This window comes from Kogia breviceps, chromosome 3, assembly GCF_026419965.1.
Source record: "Kogia breviceps isolate mKogBre1 chromosome 3, mKogBre1 haplotype 1, whole genome shotgun sequence".
In the NCBI taxonomy this organism is placed as follows: domain Eukaryota; kingdom Metazoa; phylum Chordata; class Mammalia; order Artiodactyla; family Physeteridae; genus Kogia; species Kogia breviceps.
Window position 1 is genome coordinate 55370617 of NC_081312.1, and position 18976 is coordinate 55389592.

An 18976-nucleotide genomic window follows, 5' to 3' on the forward strand; every position below is an offset into this window, starting at 1 on the left:
GAAGTGAGGAAAAAAATAGCTTTTGATATTACAAAACGACATCAAGATGTCAAATGATGCTTTGGTTGTGAAACGAATGGACATGTAGTAGGTATAACATGATATCTCAGACTTCACCGGGCTGTGACCACAAAATATGGTTACAGATTTACTCTTAATAACCACATTATGGTAGTTATAACTCTTACTGATGAGTTGACCGATATTAGGCCCTGCTAATGCCCATTGTGAGACCCTCAGAGACCTACAATCCAATTTGCCATTTGGGGAGGTCTTCCCATTAACAGTGCCTGTTATTTGAATGCCAACCTCTATGTCCAGGATGGTATCTCTAAGAGTTTCCTGTCCTTGGCAAGCCAGAGAATATCTGGATTTTTTGCTGAGGTGTCACACTTTGTTATCAGGGCTAACAGTTCTCTCTTTTTTTTTTTTTAACAGTTCTCTCTTGAACAGTTCCTAATGTGAGTCCCTTGGCTATGATCTTAAGTCTCAGATGAAAAAAAAAAGCTCTGCTTGTTCCTGGTCTTTATTCTTTCCTCTTCCCCAACTGCCCTTTCTTACCACACCTCCCCCTGACTCAACACCCCTGGTAAAGCAAATTCTTCTTTCTGCCCCAACTGTGAAATAAAGCTCTTGGGGAAATACAATAAAAGAAAATATATGCCAAGAGGGACATGGGGCATGGGAGAAGAAAAGTTGGATATTGATAGCTTCAACAGCATCGGGGCTCCACCTTGAGGCAAAAAGAGACTCAATAAAATGTAAACCCTCACTCACTTTGAAGGCCTTTTCTTTCCCTTATTTTCAAATCACCTTGGTTTCCCTGTTTTCCCAGAGTAGACCTCTGCCAGGAGATGATCAAGTGGGGTTTATCCCAGGAATGCAAGGATTCTTCAATATATGCAAATCAATCAACGTGATACGATACACCATATTAAGAAACTGAAAGAGAAAAACCATATGATCATCTCAATATACGCAGAAAAAGCTTCTGACAAAATACAGCACCCATTTATGATAAAAACCTTCCAGAAAGTAGGCATAGAGGGAACTTTCCTCAACATAATAAAGGCCATATATGAGAAACCCACAGCCAACATCGTCCTCAATGGTGAAAAACTGAAACCATTTCCACTAAGATCAGGAACAAGACAAGGTTGCCCACTCTCACCACTATTATTCAACATAGTTTTGGAAGATTGAGCCACAGCAATTAGAGAAGGAAAAAAGGAATCCAAATCAGAGAAGAAGAAGTAAAGCTGTCATTGTTTGCAGGTGACATGATACTATACATAGAGAACCCTATAGATGCTACCAGTAAACTACTAGAGCTAATCAATGAATTTGGTAAAGTAGCAGGATACAAAATTAATATGCAGAAATCTCTTCCATTCCTATACAGTAATGATGAAAAATCTGAAAACGAAATTAAGAAAACACTCCCATTTACCATTGCAACAAAAAGAATAAAATACCTAGGAATAAACCTACCTAAGGAGACAAAAGACCTGTATGCAGAAAATTATAAGACACTGATGAAAGAAATTAAAGATGATACAAATAGATGGAGAGATATACCATTTTTTGGATTGGAGGAATTAACATTGTGAAAATGACTCTACTACCCAAAGCAATCTACAGATTCAATGCAATCCCTATCAAACTACCACTGGCATTTTTCACAGAACTAGAACAAAAAATTTCACAATTTGTATGGAAACACAAAAGACCCCAAATAGCCAAATCAATCTTGAGAAAGAAAAACGGAGCTGGAGGAATCAGGCTCCCTGACTTCAGACTCTACCACAAAGCTACAGTAATCAAGATAGTATGGTACTGGCACAAAAACAGAAATATAGATCAATGGAACAGGATAGAGAGCCCAGAGATATGTCATGCACATATGTCACCTTATCTTTGATAAAGGAGGCAAGAATATACAGTGGAGAGAAGACAGCCTCTTCAGTAAGTGGTGCTGGGAAAACTGGACGGCTACATGTAAAAGAATGAAATTAGAACACTCCCTAACACCATACACAAAAATAAACTCAAAATGGATTAAAGACCTAAATGTAAGGCCAGACACCATCAAACTCTTAGATGAAAACATAGTCAGAACACTGACATAAATCACAGCAAGATCCTTTTTGACCCACCTCCTAGAGAAATGGAAATAAAAACAAAAATAAACAAATGGGTCCTAATGAAACTTAAAATCTTTTGCACAGCAAAGGAAACCATAAACAAGATGAAAAGACAACCCTCAGAATGGGAGAAAATATTTGCAAATGAAGCAGCTGACAAAGGATTAATCTCCAAAACATACAAGCGACTCATGCAGCTCTATATCAAAAAATCAAACAACTCAATCCAAAAATGGGCAGAAGACCTAAATAGACATTTCTCCAAAGAAGATATACAGATTGCCAACAAACACATGAAGGAATGCTCAACATTATTAATCACTAGAGAAATGCAAATCAAAACTACAATGAGATATCATCTCATACTGGTCAGAATGGCCGTCATCAAAAAATTTACAACCAATAAATGCTGGAGAGGGTGTGGAGAAAAGGGAGCCCTCTTGCACTGTTGGTTGCAATGTAAATTGATACAGCCACTATGGAGAACAGTATGGAGGTTCCTTAAAAAACTACAAATAGAACTAACATATGACCCAGCAATCCCACTACTGGGCATATACACTGAGAAAACCATAATTTGAAAAGAGTCATGTACCACAGTGTTCATTGCAGCTGTATTTACAATAGCCAGGACATGGAAGCAACCTAAGTGTCCATGAACAGATGAATGGATAATGAAGATGTGGCACATATATACAATGGAATATTACTCAGCCATAAAAAGAAACGGAACTGAGTTATTTGTAGTGAGGTGGATGGACCTAGAGACTGTCATACAGAGTGAAGTAAGTCAGAAAGAGAAAAACAAATACTGTATGCTAACACATATATAAGAATCTAAAAAAAAAGAAAAAGAAAGAAATAAAATGGTCAGAAGAACATAGGGGCAAGATGGGAATAAAAATGCAGACCGGCTAGAGAATGGACTTGAGGCTATGGGGAGGGGGAAGGCTAAGCTGGGACAAAGTGAGAGAGTGGCATGGACATATATACACTACCAAATGTACAATAGATAGCTAGTGGGAAGCAGCTGCAGAGCAGAGGGAGATCAGCTTGGTGCTTTGTGACCACCTAGAGGGGTGGGATAGGGAGGGTAGGAGGGAGGGAGATGCAAGAGGGAAGAGATATGGGGACATATGTATATGTATAACTGATTCATTTTGTTGTAAAGCAGAAACTAACACATACACACACACACACACACACACACACACACACACACAAGAAAAGAACTCTTACAAAGCACAACTGCTGTAAATTTTATTTAATAATGATCCCTCAGTACTTATAAGGAATAAATTTCCTGCTATTTTTACTGGAAAATAAATGTAAAATTTTAAACTTGAAAAAGCAAAAAATAAAAAGTAAAATAAAATAAAATAAATTAGAGCATGAATCTTGGGGGTACTACCCATCACCTAATGCAGCATAGCCATGTGTTTCCTCCAAGAAGGCAATGCCTTCCACAAAGAAATTTTGGTGATGGAAATTTTCTTCATCTTCTTACATAATTATTTTCTTTACCTATTTCTCCAAGAATCTGTTGCATCATTGAGGGAAGAGCTGTATCTTATTCATGCTAAATTTCCTTGACCTAGTACGTTGCTCAACAAAGATTTGCTGAATGAAACAATAAACGGGTATGTGGATAAATGTATAAAGAAAAGCCTTAGGAAATATAACAATGTTATGTAATAATTCAAATTTAGAGTTTTTTTCTTTGTTTTTGTAGAGCTTCTTATGAAATTTCTTACTTATCTCATCCCAATGACCAATTTACATGAGAAAAATAAATAACAGAAAGCAGTCAATAATTACAAAGTAAATCTTACCGGTCTAGAGTTAGAAGCTTTGTTCATACCTCACTGACAATGGTGTAGTGAATATTCTTTGAATGATGAAGATTAAAGCAATGATGGCATACCCTGTAAGTTTTTGATGTGACAGAAGTAAAATTCTCAGCAGACATACTGTTGTTTCACCGGTTTTTATGATTGACAAATATCTTGTATGTTTGTTATACTATTATATTAGTAATAGAATCTCATTTTTTATTATGGGACATTAAATATAAAGAGAAAAAGCAAAACTGAGAGATCCCAATTTAAGTTTTTTCCTGGAAAAAAAGTCACATCTTGTTTTTAAGTAACTACATTTCAACTCTAAAGTTTCAATTTACTAAGCTGTTTCTCAGAATGCATGAAAATAGAAGCAGGTTAACTGATGAGCAATGAAATGTAATTAGCATATGAGTTAAAAAATTTGTTTTCTAATAAAGCCCTGGACTAGATTTTGTTCTTTAACAGATACGTTTATCAGCCACATGCCAACTTTTAAAGTAATCTCAGATAATTAATAAGCAGGACAATCCTAAAATAGTTTGTAATATTTTTTGATTTGAATACTAGTTGGCTACTTAAAGAGAGATCAAAATAAAAATGGATTAAGCAAGATAGGAAATTTTTTCTATCTCTATCTCTATAAAAAGGCTGAGTTGAAAAGTGGTCCAAGGTGTCAAATTTGGCCTCTCAAGTACGTAGGCACGTTCTAACTCACTGCTCTATGATACAGGGTGTTAACTTTGTGTTACCAAACAGAACTTGGGTTTGTTTGCCAGATGGCCAGAAAGGCCAATCCACTGACACCAGGGTGTGATGAAGGAAAGTACAACATTCATTTGCAGGGTGCCAAGCAAGGGGAATGGACAGCTAATGCTCAAAAGACTTGAATTCCCCAATGGGCAAAGGTTTTTTAAGGTAACATTAAGGGTGAGGATCACAGGATGTGTGATCAGTGTGTAGACATTCTTCTGATTGGTTGGTGGTAAGATAACAGGGTGATGTTTTGGGAATCTTAAGCATCAATCTTCTGGCTCCAACCAGTCTGGGGTCTATATGCTTGTGGTCAGCAGTTTCTATCTGGTGGGTTCCTGGTTTCTGTAAAACACCTCAAGGATATGCATCCAACTGTTATTTATATCCCTTGAGAAGGAACTAGGAGTACTGACTCTGTTTTATCACTCAACTATTATTCAAGCTACTATTACTTTTCTTTCTTGGCTACTTTTCCTTTGTGTCTGCATTTTCTCACTTCTCTAATCATTAACAATTTGAGTCAGCTTTTTGGAACTTGGGGAAGGCCTAGGGGACAAAAGCTTTTGTTTGTTTGTTTGTTTTTTTGTTTTTGTCTACAAAGAAGTGGGAGACACACAGAGGTCTGTCACCTGCAGGATCCTGCTCAATTTCACTCGGCTGCACGTTTTAAGTTGGCTTACCACCAACACATCTGAGTTACAGTGCTCAGAAAGGGAAAAAGAAGTGGCCTAAGTGGCTCTCACATCACTTTAGGGCATCCTATTGGCTGCAAAGCATGCTGAGGAATATAGAACCCACATTTAGCTGCAAGATAGCTAGGGAATAGTCTCTAGTTTGGAAGCAAAATGTCCACTTAATACTAAGAGAAAGAAAGGGGTAATGGATAGTGAAAGGCAATGAACAGTCTTTATCACAAACATGCAACCCCAAAGACATAAAGATCTTCTGTAGATAAATAAATACCTAGTCTGTACTTCCTTGGGGATAAATCAATGTTTAGAATTGAATAAGTCAAGAAAGAATGCCAAAAAACTTGGAATTCCTTGCTGGCAGCAGTCAGTCAGATGAGGAGGATATATACCTTTTATCCACCTTTGCATGTCTCAATCTATTGTTCATATATAGTTCAATGATGCACAACATGGAAAAAAAATGAGAAGCAACAATAGCAATGTTTGGATTGTTAAATTTTGATTCTACACAGTACAAATCCTTTTCTTCAGAATGCTCAAATGGCAACATCAATGCCAAGATGAATTCTTCAGCAACTACACACAATGCTTAAAAAACAGGAAATCAAACCTCTCTGGAAGTGTGCCTTGAAGATAAATTGTTCCCGGTGAATTTAAGGTTCTTGCTTTGTCGCGAAAGAATTCAGAGACGAAGTGATAGTTAAGAAGTGGATTTATTTAGAGAGAAATGCACTCCACAGACAGAATGTGGGCCATCTCAGAAGGCAAGAGGCAAGAGGCTTCGAAATGTGGCGTGGTTAGTTTTTATGTGCTGGGTAATTTCATAGGCTAATGAGTGGGAGGATTATTCCAATTTGGGGGAAGGGGTAGAAATTTCCAGGCATTGGGTCACTGCCCACTTTTTGGCCTTTTATGCTTGGCCTCAAAACTGTCATGGTGCTGGTGGGTATGTCATTTAGCATGCTAATGCATTACAATGAATATATAATGAGGCTCAAGGTCCACTGGAAGTCGAATCTTCCACCGTCTTGGACCCAGTTGGTTCCAACCAGTCTTTGTCTTGTACTATGGCTATATCATTCTTTTAAAGGTTGTGCCATGACCCCTTCCCTCCTGTTTCAGAATGACCAGAGTTGTTTTGTATTACTCATTGTCCATTATAGTTACATCCTAATAAAATTTCAGGTCTGTCCTGATTTCATTGTAATTGCTCCTTAGGGAGAGAAAACACTACTGGGAAAATAAAATTATTTCAAGTTCTCTAACAGGTTGCTGTTGATCTAGCTACCACTGACTTCAGATCAACCGGATTTCTTTGCTCGTTTGTCCAAATTCTCTATCACACATGATTAAAGCATAGCTTTTGACATTTCACATAGATCATTAGAAACACCTTTAGGCAATGGATAACATCAGAACAATTTGCATTAGAAATCCTATTATTCACTGAGATTAATTAACAGTGTGGTATTTAGGGAATTAGCATTACAATTCCTCTTGGTGCTGGTTATAGTTTGTGTCCCCTGAAGGGATGACACTGAATGAAATCTTGCAAGTCATTTCAAAATAAATAACTCTGTGAGAAGTAAATGTGCACTGAGGCAGTCCCAGAAAATACTTTAAAAAATTGCTTGCAAAACTCCCTTGTTTGCATGTGTTAGATTTTGGGTAGCTTTGCTCTAATTATAAGTTTATAACCAACCTGAAAGTGAGAAAAGCTTAACTAGAGCTGAATATAAAAACATTTTTTTTCCCAAACCCTGGACGGTTTGGGAAAAAGTTTGGTTCTTTGAACTCCTGGGAGTGTAGTTGGTATCTTCAGCCTGGTTATGTCTCAGTCTTGGTTTATGTCTGTGAAAATTAATAAACAGAAGCCTCATTTAAAATGGACTCAGGAGGCCAGAAGGGAGAGCGCTCATGCCCTACCACTCCACACCAATTGCAGACCCAACAGGAAGAGCGTATAATTGCATCTCCAACAGAAAGAAAGTTACTACAGGCATACCTCATTTTATTGTGCTTTGCAGATATTGCTTTTTATTTTTTTCTTTTTAAGATTGAAGATTTCTGGAAACCTTGCATTGAGCAAGTCTACTGGAGCCATTTTTCCAATAGCATTATTTTAACATTAAATTATATACATTTGTTTTTAGATAGTGCTATTACACACTTAATAGACTATAGTGCAAACATAACTTTTATATGCACTGGGAAACAAAAAACTTCATGTGACTTGCTTTATTGTAGTATTCACTTTATTGTGGTGGTCTGAATATGAACGCACAATAGCTCTGAGGTATGCCAATACTTTACCACCCAGTAGGAGGAAGAAAGAATTTCTCCTTGCTCAGCAACAGCCCAGTCAATGAGAGACTGGCACAAGGCAGCCAATGAAAAGCCACTACACTTCAAACTCCCAGTTTTCTCCAGTGGACACTGTTTATGGAAGCCCCTCTCAACTCCCTTTTCTTCTCTGTAAAAGAACCGTCCTCTCCTTTGTTCTTCAGACTTGCCTGTGGTTCACCATAGCTTGCATGTCCTGAATTGAGATTCTTTGCTGTTCTTCTTTTTTTTTTTGCTGTACGCGGGCCTCTCACTGCTGTGGCCTCTCCCGTTGCGGAGCACAGGCTCCGGACGCGCAGGTTCAGCGGCCATGGCTCACGGGCCCAGCCGCTACGCAGCACGTGGGATCTTCCCGGACCGGGGCACGAACCCGTGTGCCCTCCATCGGCAGGCGGACTCTCAACCACTGAGCCACTAGGGAAGCCCTGCTGTTCTTGAATAAACTCATTTTGCCGGTAAAATAGGTCAAAATGTCTTTTGTCTCAGTATAATAATTAATAGTGCCATCTTTCACTCTCCCAAACTGTCCCTGGTTGAATGATAAATTATATAGTCCCTCCATAGTTAATTTGAAGTTAAAGACATTTCTCTTTTTTAAAAACTATATGTTTTTAAACTGGTTCATCTGCACCATTTTTCTAGATTCCACATATATACGTTAATATACGAAATTTGTTTTTCTCTTTCTGAGTAACTTCACTCTGTATGACAGTCTCTAGGTCCATCCGCGTCTCTACAAATGACCCAATTTTGTTACTTTCTATGGCTGATTAATATTCCATTGTATATATGTAACACATCTTCTTTATCCATTCGTCTGTTGATGGACATTTAGGTTGCTTCCATGACCTGGCTATTGTAAATAGTGCTGCAATGAACATTGGGACGCATGTGTCTTTTTGAATTATGGTTTTCTCTGGGTAACTCCCATATTAATATGAATAGAGTTTGGAACTTGGAATTGAGTCATTGTGTTTTGTACGTGCAGATTTTCTTAAATATTTATTTAGTTGAAAGGCCCCACTCTTCTGAAGTGAGCTTGTGGTTGGCAAAGTATTTAATTTTTAAGCTATGCCTTCTCAAGAACTGTGGCTTAACCTTATTTGCAAGTGAACAAGTCAGCCTGCCACAGTTTCATGGATGCTGACTGTTGGGTTGTACCCTGCAGGCCTGCAAGGCCTCTGCTTGCCCAGCTTCAACACTGAAGAAAGAGCCTGGAGTCAGTGACAGAGACATCAATGGTTTAATGGATGGGCAGCTTACACATGTGAAGCAAAGTCCTGGAGCAACACTCCACAGTGTTCGGCAGACAGCAGGCAAGATGTGGCAGCAGGCTTTGCTCCCCAGGGGAAGGGGAGATTGCCAGTTATAGGGGGAATTACGCAGGTTAGCTCATTAGTTACCAGGGAAACCAGCAGAGGGGCACACCACTCACCACCACTTTGATAAGAACAGTCGCTAGCTGAGGCAGGGGCAGGTAGGTAGGAAGATGAGTCATGTGAGTAGGGTATAGGTGAAGCAGGCACTGGTCAATCAGGGGATGTACAGAGAGCAAGAGAACAGCCATCCTGAGTGGCCCGACCATACAGTGAGCAAAGGCATGAGACTCCTGGATCAGAGAAAAGAACTAATGCTTACGATACAGCAGGCAGCATAATCTTCATCTTTAGGTTGGTTCCTCTTACTCCTTAAATGCTGCGTGTACAATGTGGAGTCATCCAGGTGGATGATGATCATAGTGTGGGTGTACAACACAACTGAGGAACTTACAGAACTCCAATGTCTTTTTTTTTTTTAAGTTGAACTATAGTTGATTTACAATATTGTGTTAGTTTCAGGTGTACAACATAGTGAGAACTCCAGTCTTTCATAATGGGCTGCAAACCAAATTGCCTAGTCTTTACGTTGTAGAGAGACATTCTCTTTATTATACAGACAGCAAATAAATCTGCCCTCTGTTCCCAAGGAAGACACTATATCCGTTTTCCAAGGTTGTTTGCTGTACAAACGTCCTTGAAAAGACAGTCTGGAACAAAAGCTGTCAGTGTTTCTGCTTGCAAGACATGCAGAAACATGAGAGACCCATGGAGAATTTTCTCCCAACATATCTTAACAATACAGATCTGGGTTTCTAGGCACAGATGTTATTTTATGTGTAACATTAGCCATCTAATTGCTAAATCTTTGCTTTCTAATCAGCTGCAGTGACAAACTAAGGAGAAATTATTCTTATCTCCTGACTGTATTCCAGTCTTATTTTACAAAAAAAAAAAAGAGGGCATATTAAAAGCTTGTCAGATGAGATTATATCTACTCTCATTTCTTATTATTTTATTATGTATCTACTGTTTAAAGTATTACATAGATATCTAGAAAACATGGGTGCTATTTTTGAGTAATTTATGTAACCAAGAGGTAAAATAATAACCACCCCAGGCATTTACTAGCTATGGAAAAGTTTGCCTTGCTTGTAGATTGGAGAAGGAATTGGAGAAGGAATGTTAAAGGTGACTGTGGTATTTTATGCCTGGCAGAAGCCTCCAGCAGTAACCATTGCCCCATGAATATTTTGATTCAATGACTGACGTTGCCAGATATCTTTGAATCCTTCATTTCCTTATACATTTTCCACTTTATCATGTTTCTTGGGAGCTTTGCATGCTTCACCTCCTTTCATTTCCTTAAAACCTATAAACTGTTGATTCAGAATTCAAATAATCAAAGAGCCCAGATGCTGAATTTGTGTGTGTATGTGTGGGGGGTAAAGCTTACAGTATACTTTTATAAGAAAAAGAAAATAAAAATAGAAAGATAATACATAACAAAGTCCTAACAGGGCTTATTTCAAAAAACATAACTTCCACAGCATGTTTCATGGTCAGTGCAGGTTCAGTTTATCTTCTAATTCTAATGATAACACATACAACAACTATAACTGTAACAACTACTATTTACTGAAGGAAAATTATTTGCAAGTTACATGCCATGTGCTTTGTTTTTCCTAATCCTCAGAATAGGCCTTCAGGGTAAGTGTTATCTCCAATTCACAGATCAGAAATTGAGGTTCAGAGGTTAAATGTTACTAACCTTAGGTAACAACTCAAGGCCTTTGAGTATCCTGAAATTCTTTTGAATTATCAAAGACAGAGGTTATCATGTTTAAGGTGGCTTTTGAAAATTGATAAACCCAAATTTGCTATGCCTTACTATTTCTGTTCCAAAATATTCAATTCATTTTCACATCCATTTTAGATAAAGACATAAATTATACATTCAAATTAGCTAAAATCTGAATATATGTATATGTATGTCTGTGTTTTTCTCTTTTTCTCACTATATATATGTGTATGTGTGTATATATATATATATATATATATATATATATATATATACACACACACACATATAAAACATTTCATCAACAATTAATGACATGGATTTTTTTTTTCCTCCCTGGAAGCTTTCTTTGACATATTTTGTTCCTTATTTTCTTACCTCTCTGTGATCACTTAAAGCTATATTTATCCCTCAACTATAGCACTTAACACATTGTCCTATAATCAGTTTTTTTAGGTGACTGCTGGGCTTCTATAAGACCCTGGAAGACAGGGACCATTTCCTCTTCATCTTTGTATCTGTAGGGTCTAGCCTAAGTGCCCGGGACTTCATTAGTAATAAACATTTGTTTTTGAATGAAAGAAAATGATCGGTTTACACTGCACACATTATAGGCACTGCTGGGGCCTTAATTTTTTCAATTAATTTATACAAAACGCTGTTACAATTCACCAGTTTTACTTTAATAGCATTGAAGAGTCACTGTGAATCTTAAAATAACTAACATATTGTATAGAATTTGCTGACTAACCTAGAATATGAACCGTATTTTTTCTTCTCTGTAACCTATTTCTTTCCAGCCATGGCATAATACTAAAGAGTGTAAAACATAAGGCTGGAGGAAATTCGAGTGGTTATATAATATACTGCCTTATTAGGCAGCTCGAAACCTAAACCAGATTAGACACTATTCTCTTTTCAGACGCTGGCTGAAAAGACAGTTCGACAGCTTCACTTGGCACCATATTCTGAGATTTTGTGTCACTGAGAAAATGTTACTGAATACGTAATCTAGATCTTCCGATTTGGAATTTAAGCACTGCAGGTTAGGCCAAATGTTCTATAGAAGTGTAGAAACTCTTTAGAGCTTTTGTATTAATTAAGAAAGGCTAGTTCATGCTCATTCAGCAAAAACAACTCCTAGTTTCAGTGGCTTAAAACCACAAATGTTTATTTCTCACTCATAGTATATGTCCAACATGGGGCAGCTTTGGGGAGCTTTGCACTGGTTTGTCTGGAACCCAGCCTGAGGAGCAGCCACTGTCAGGAATATTGCCATGGCAGAAGGTAAAGAAAGGTAGTGGCAAAGCAGGCACTAGCTCTTAAAACTCCCATATACAAGTAACACATGTCACTTTTCATGTTTTCTTGGCCAAAGCAAGTCATATGGAAGCATCTAACTTCACATAGGCAGGAAAGTGCGATCAAAGCACATTCCTGGAATGAGAGGAAGTCAGAATATTTGTGAACAGTTCCCATGACTACTACAGCTTCTCATAATATTTTCTCCAGGACAGCATGAAATGAATTTTAGAACAAAATATTTTTGGCTGCTCAGGTACAATGACTAGTTTTAAGAACAAATATTTGTATAGCATATTTGATTTTTTGGCCTTACTTGAGTATTCTAAGTCATTAAACAATATAGAGTAATATAATCACAGTGTTGCTACCTTCTCAACTTTACTGTTAAATGCTACTCCATTTCAGACATCCATGAGCGTAGAGCCTTAGTAGACTCATTGCTATTCAGAAATATGCCACCACCATGATTTCAAACACATGACCTTCCCATTGACTGTAACCTTCTGTTATTCATTCATCAAGTACATATTGAGTGCCCAACAGTAGGGGACGCAGTGGTGAACAAAGTAGACTGCCCTCGTGGAAATGTTTTGGTGTTCTAGTTTCAGTATAATGGATCTAAGTGCAGATCTCCTTTTATTTGTTCTATTGGGATTCACTGGACTTCTTGAATTTGTGGATTCATGCATTTTTATCATTTCTTTGCCATTATCTCTTCAAAAATGGACTCTTCCCTATTCTCTTCTCTCCTTTTAGAACTTATAAAGACTTCTGTTAAACTTTTTCACCGTATCTTCCAGGTCTCCAAATCTTTTTTATATATTCGCTCTGTGTTTCTCCTGGCATCCTAGTAACTTTTTTCAGGTGTACTTTAAAGTTCACTAGTTATCTTTTCATCTTGTGTCTAATCTGTTGTTAAACTTATCCTCTGAGTTTTAAATTTCAGTTATTATTGTTTTCACATCTAGATATTTTATTTGGTTCTGTAAAGTAGGCTTGCTTATTCTTTATAGTATCTTGTTCCTTGCTCATATTTTCAAGCTTATATATTAATTCTTTAAATCTAATGTATTAATAATCACTATTTTATATTCTGTATCTGTTAGTTCCAATATCTGAAATAATTGAAGGTCTGTTGATTCTCAGTATTGGTGACTGGTTTTCTTTAGTGTTCAGTGATATCTGAATGTAAGTCACTCATTTTTCTTGGAATACTGGGAATTCTTTGGCTTGCATATCTGTTTGCACTAACAGTCCAAGACTACTTTAAATTAAGCTTTTTACTTAAATTTTTTTCCCCTACAAATTGGTAAAAGTGATGAAAATAAGTTATTCTTAGTTTTCTGTAGTAGTTTTGCTCTTTATACAGAATTGTGATAAACAAGTCTTTTAAATTTCTATATAATGTTAAAATAATCTTAATTTTTGAAATCTCACAGAAACATGTATTTAAAAATTGACTCCAAATATTAAAACTGCAAAAATGACAACGTGTTCTATATATAGATTGTTTACAACTTTATCTAAAGAAGAAAAAGAAAACCACATATGCTTTGTTAAGGTATAAAGTTATCCAGAATAAAGTTTATCCAAAAATAAAATAAACCTTTATTTTATTTGAGAGAGAGAGGGAGAGGGCGAAAGAGAGCAAGAGAGAAAAGAGAGAGATCTTTTAAGGAAATGACTCAATTGATTGTGGGCGCTGGCAGGTCTGAAGTCAGCAGGCTGGAGATTCAGGTAAGAGTTGATATTGCAATCTGGAGCCTGAATTCTACAGGGCAAATGACTGAAAACTCATGTAGGGTGTCTATGTTGTAGTCTTGTGGAAAATTCCTTCTTATTCAGGAAATCTCAGTCTTTGCTCTTAGACCTTCAACTGATTGGATGAGGCCCACTCATATTATGAAAAGTAATCTGTTTTACTCAAAGTCTACTGATTTAAATGTTAATGACATCTAAAAAGTACCTTCACAGCACCTGGTGTTTGACCAAACAACTGAGCACCATAACCTAGTCAAGTTGACACATAAAATTAACCACCACAGGTGGCCAGCCTCTTGGAAGGTTGTTTGGCACTAGGTGGGATTTCCCAAGCTCTGGAAGGTGTACCAATAGGTCTGCTTTACTGATTCTGTTTACTAGCTGGTTCTTCAAACTGGAACTTTCTCACTTTCTTTCTAATATCTGCATGCAGTTTTTCCTAAAACGCAGAATCCTTCTGGGAGAGGAAGGTGTATCCAGTGATGAAGAGTCCATATACTACCCCTACCATGCTGGATCGTGGAACCATGAGCCTGGGAGGGGTCATGCCAACCAGATTGCCTCCCTTTTAGTCTAACATGCAATCCCTTAGAGACATTGGAGTCTGCAGAATCATGGTAGAGCAAGAAGTGCTGGCCAGGAACTCCCACTCATAAAGAAGCCATCACTTTGAATCTACCTTCTGCTTAGGATGAACTCTCCATATTTTTCTACAGAGGTTGCAGATGACAATGTGGACTTAGGTATTAAGAAATAAGTCAAGCAGGAACTAAATCATGCTAAATAATTTAGGCTCTTTTTGGCATGATAAGGCATCCAACCTCATGCTCATTATCCCAGAATGCAACCTCTATGCTCCTGATTCTCAAGCTTCTTGAGTTGGCCAGGTGAACCTTACATGAGGAATTTTTCAGATGAATCTTCCATGTGGAAGTCTGTATCCTTGAGACCATTCTGTCAGTTCCCTCAACTGTTTTTCTTAAATTATTGTTTCTGACACTTTCCTAAATAAGGGAAAGAGAAACAGAAATTGTATTTAATTTACATTTTAAAAAGAAGAGAAGCTGTAACTCTGTTTATCTCATTCAACTTCCTTGTTGGATGGCTCTATGATGGTACTTAGACAATATGTGGCTATTTGCGGTGAGTGAAAACTTGACATAATAAGGCCATGGGTAGAAAGAGAGGTATGCTCATGTTTGGGAAAGTGACGTCATCAAATAAAAATAAAAAGATACACCAAAAAATCCATAAAAAATGTCAACTTCAATTGCAAAACTTTCATATAACCAAGTCCTTAAAATATATCATTATTCCTCATCCCACAGCTGCAAATATAATGTGCATATATGTACATAGAGTTGTTGAAAATTTAAGAATATAGGCATGAGGCTTTCTGCTCCATTCAGATAGTATGAATTTAGGCTGTAAATCTGCATGAAGGCCAGCTGTGTTCACAAATAAATTTGAGATAAGTAGTTTTCTTTGCAAGTCTCAGTGGAGATTAGGGATTATTACTAATTTATCCTTAGATTGGGAGTGTTGTTCTTTAGGGTCCCAGCTTTATTGGCATAGGGTCTCCTATTAGATGCCTCATCTTAGGTTTTATTTCTCAGGCCCTTGAGGTTGTGAAAAATGAAAAACTCAGGTTCACCTGGATTGGCAAATGGACTCGAGGCTAAAACCAGCTTCAGTGTTCTATTTTCCCCTCTGGGTTTCAGCTTTACTAAGTTTTTTGCTTGAGTATTCCTTATTTTCTTGCCATATTATAGATGCCATTAGTAAGGTTTTAAAATATTTTATCCAGCATTTTATATTTTCAGTGCAGTGTTGGTCAAGGTACTAAGTCCACCATATTGCAGCTGTATATATAGATTTTCAAAAATTGTAAAGAAATATGTGAGTAAATCATCTCAAATTTGAACTTTACAGATAAAACTATAAATATCAATATTGATCTTAATATATAAAATCCATGAAAAATTCTTGAAAATAATAAGAGCCAATGTTTATTATATTCCTCACCAATTGTGTCAGGCACTGATCTAAGCATTTAAAATTTACTAAAACATTTAATCTTCATAATAACCTTGTGATGTATATGCTATTATTATCTCAGTTTTATAGATGAGACACTGAGGCACAGAGAGGTTATCTCTGTTTTCTTAAAATGTAATTCAAGTTATGTTATTAAGTGGTGGAATGAGGTTGGAAATCTAGGCAGTCTGAATCCAGAGTCTGTAAACACTATACTGCTTCACCCTTAGTTAAATATATACAAAAGTCCAATAAAAATGGCATGGCATGGGGTTAATAGTGATTTAGTGATTTTGAAGGAAGTGGGTGGGAGCTTGGGAGGGATCCGGAGCAGGAACATTAACTGGAGCTTTAAATTCCTTCATCTTATCTATAGGGCTGCTCACTTGCACTGAAAAGATTTAAATCATTGAGATGGAGTCCCCCAACCTCCTTCTTCTTCATCTAAATCTATTGGCATCTTTACTCTTCCTCTTGTTCTCTGCTCCTGACCCAAGAAGGAGTCTCCATCTTTCCTTTACAAGAGTGACTCTCCATCTGGGCTCTCTAGGACCAACTTTGTCAATATTTTCTTCCTTAATTTTTTCCCTCCTTCTTAACTAGCTTTTTTTCTGCCTACCAAAAACCCTTCCATTAAACTTTTTTTCTCAAATACCAAAGACTGTCTCTTTCCCTTCTTTGTTAAGTGTTAATAATAATCATGGTAGGCAGAATAATGACCTCCCCAAAGGTGTCCACGTCCTATTCCCTGTAACTTGTGAATATGTTACCTTACATGGCAAAATGTATTTTATATATGTGATTGAATTAAGGCTCTTGAGATAGGGAAATCCTGGATTATCTGGATAGGCTCAGTGTAATCACAAGGATGCTTAAGAGATGGAAGAGAGAGGCAGAAGATAAGAGAGATCTGAAGATGGTAACTGCTGGATTTGAAAATGGGTGAAGGGGCCATGCCTCTAGTGCCAAGAAAGGCAAGGAAATCGGTTCTTCCCTAGAGTCTCCAGAAAGAGAGTATCCCTCCTGACTCCTTGATTTCAGCCCAGCAAGATTCATTTTGCATTTCTGACCCCCAGAGCTGTAAGAGAATACATTTGTGTTGTTTACAGCCACTCAGTTGTACTAATTTTTTACAGCAATAATAGGAAAATAATACAAGAGTCTATGATCCTGTGCCCATATCTTCACCACCAGAAATCCTGCACTCAGCTTCCACCACTCTACCCAACGGGCTCTCTCAAAGGTTTCCATAATCTACCCATCAATCACTGCTGACTTCTTTGAGATTGGGTAAGCTTTTATCTGCCGAAAAAATTATCCAGCGTAACTTTGAACTTTGATATTTAAAATTATTATTCAATTTATTGAAGTTACAAGTGAAAAAAAAAAACTCAACAAAAATAACAACAAATAAAACAAAAGTTCATCCTTTAACTCTCAGGTTCAACTTACAAATCTTATTCTGTTTATAAGTTTAGCAATTTTTAGCTATCACTTTTCAAGGGGCCTCGGATTACTTTTTAGGAACATTTACAAACATAATTAAACTCACTTAAACATTTCAACATTTATTTATGAATTTAATACATTTGATTTGTCTCATAAACACTATAATGATCTATTTTTATAACCAAAACCTTTCCAAGGCTCTTAATTCTTATAAATCTGAAAAAAAATGAGTAAACTTGTTAATATAGTGAAAATTAATTTCTCTTAATAGTAAGATGCCAACTAAAATCACCAGTCTAAACCAATTATTCAAGCACTACTTAAAAAAATCATGTTGTACAATCTATAGGTACACAATTTTTATTTGTCAATCATACCTTAATAAAGATGAAAAAGTAAAATAAATCACTCAATTGTACATTTTAAATTGGAGTTATAAGTCTGAACTGTTATTTGAATAGACCAAATGTTCTTTAATGATACATGTATATAAAATACCAATGTGCAAAAAAAATCTTACAATTAAGGTTTACTCTTTTAAACACTTCTATACTTAATTTTAAACCTTTTTGGTATTGAAAAATGTTTACCCATTTAGGAAACAACTATGTTTTCCCAAACACTTTGAGAGATGCCTTTCTTTTCAACTGGTTGAAATGGCATAACAACAAATGATTTTGGCTAGGACACCAAATGCATTCTTGTTATTGATACTGATGGGATATATGACTGATTTATAGTCAATAATTGAGGTATTGAAACAAACCAACTTTTTCTACACTTAGACTTGTGAATCTGGAGTCAATTTTGGCTTTTTTTTTCTTATTTTTTTCCATATTGGTACAATCACTTGCAAAATCCTTCATATTTATCATATCTTTGACTTAGTGTTTCACAGTTTGTTTTCTATGAAAACTTACTTTATTAGTTGTTTCATTAAAAAAAATTCTCTGTTTAAAACACTTTGAGCAATGCCGTTTTCTCTACCTCCCTCTGGGAGATTCTTATTCCACATTCAGATGGTAAAATCTCTTAGAAATCCTATAGTGAAGATGCTTATCTTGGTTTAAGCTAGCATTTCCAAAATTAAATGAACGAGAACCATTTTTTCCTCCTCACATCACTTACCACCCCACACAACTAGCAGTTTGGGAAATGCTACTCAAATCTGTCTGCTCCTTCCATTCTCATTATTCTCACTTTAGCTCAGGCCCTCATTATCTCCCACCTAGACTAGTCTACTTAGTCTTCTAAATAGAATCTCTGCTTCTTTTCATTCTCATTTTCAATCTATTGTTTAGATGCCGCCAGAGTGATCTTTGCACAACACATTTCTGAATGTGTCTCTCCTCTGTTTGGAAGCAGAGGAGTGGAAGGATTGGGGATCTGGAGACTTTGATTCGTATCCTGGCCTTGAAACTAACTAGCAATGTAATCTTGGAAAATTCATGTTATTTGTCTGGGCCTCTAGTGTTTTTTCAACTGAAAAATCAGCAAGCTGTTCTAGATGGCTCTTCAGTTCAACTATAAAATT